General features: G+C 36.9%; 1 pseudogene; it reads right to left on the bottom strand.

Annotated features, from left to right (window-relative positions):
• Positions 1 to 509: 509 nt before the first annotated feature.
• LOC120780397 lies at positions 510 to 1,262 on the bottom strand (annotated as a pseudogene).
• Between the last annotated feature and the right edge of the window lie 292 nt (positions 1,263 to 1,554).

Here is a 1,554-nt window from a genome sequence, read left to right as displayed (position 1 = left end):
TATCGCTGCCGTCGCATCCATCTCGCTTCCCTCACCATCCTGCTCTACGCAGGCGGCTACCCAAAAGCGTAGAAAGCGAGGTCAATCTGGGTCAACTACCAGCGAGGTTGACGAGAAGATGATGGAAGCGATCGAGTTGTTTAAAAATAAATGGTCAACACAACCAACTCAACAGATCCAACAACAACAATCAACAAGTCCGGCAGTGCAATCATTTAGCAATTTAATTGTGTCCATTTTAAATAAAATGGACGACGAAAAACAAACGAGGACTATCGAGAAAATGCTGCAAGCTGCGTTTGAAGTGCAGAGAGGAGATTACTAATAACATGTTAAGTTAATTTAATATAGAATATATGTATAAGTGAAGTATTTATTTTTAAATTATTATTTTAGTTTTATTAAAATTAATTAAAATGTTATGTAAATAATTCTGAACATATGCTTTTGTTTTTAATTAAATAAAATGAAAAAAATTATGAAATGAAAAAAAAAAATGGTATTTATTTCTAATAAGGTCCTCCAGGAGCATATGGTCCTCCTGTAATAGAGTCTAAATTGTTCTGGAATGGTACAGATCCTTTATTTATAAAACAGTTAGCAAGTCTCTTCCGTAAGTTTAACGCATTTGAAGGACCTCTACGCACCGAAGTTCGCATTGGTCGTAAAGAGTTGCTTTCATTTTCCCGGCGCCATTCATCGGGTCCTTCCACTCGATCTACATAGTTCTCCGGACAATACCAGCGATTGTGGTCATTCAACATTATAAAATTGTGTTAGGCTATGCAAGCCAACACAATTTTTTCACAATTTTCTGGATTACATTCAATCGTTGTTTTCAAAATTCTCCACCGAGCAGTCAATATACCAAAGAAATTTTCTATGACTCTACGAGCGCGTGACAATCGATAATTGAAAATACGTTTCGTGTGTGTTAGATTAGCTCCAGGAAATGGGCGCATTAAATTATTTCGTAATGGGAATGCAGCATCTCCAACGAAAAAGTAAGGAAAAGGTTCCGGTGACACGTCAGACAGTGGCACAGGTTTGCCACCACCTGCAGACAGAGTGTTTTGTATTAATGCATGGCCAAATGGAGTAAGTCGAAAGATTCCTGTATAAATAATAATAATATAATAATAACAGAAATCCATTATACTATAATGTTAAACAATTTAATATACAGTACCTCCGTCACTTTGACTTCCATAGCTGCCAATACTAACTGCTGTGAACGTATATTTCGCATCACATACAGCCATCAAAACGATGCTAAAGAATTTTTTATAATTGTATAATTCGAATCGAATCGAATTAGAATTGGCCGGGCACTTAATAGCAACGTGCTTACCATCAATTGCACCGACACCATGGATAATATGATACGGGACTCTCGCATTGGCTCTCATTTTTCCCTCAAACGCGTTCCCTGATTATTTGACAGCCAAGGAGATCAGGGAATTTTTGACAGTTGATTTCAGAAAAGGCGGGATGCCAGAAGTAAAGCGCTATAATTACTTGACGATATTAGTGTGAAATGAAATTTCATTGAAC

This window comes from Bactrocera tryoni, unplaced genomic scaffold (assembly GCF_016617805.1).
Source record: "Bactrocera tryoni isolate S06 unplaced genomic scaffold, CSIRO_BtryS06_freeze2 scaffold_25, whole genome shotgun sequence".
NCBI lineage: Eukaryota > Metazoa > Arthropoda > Insecta > Diptera > Tephritidae > Bactrocera > Bactrocera tryoni.
Note: the sequence above shows the minus strand (reverse complement) of the source record. Positions and strands in the feature narration are given on the sequence as shown.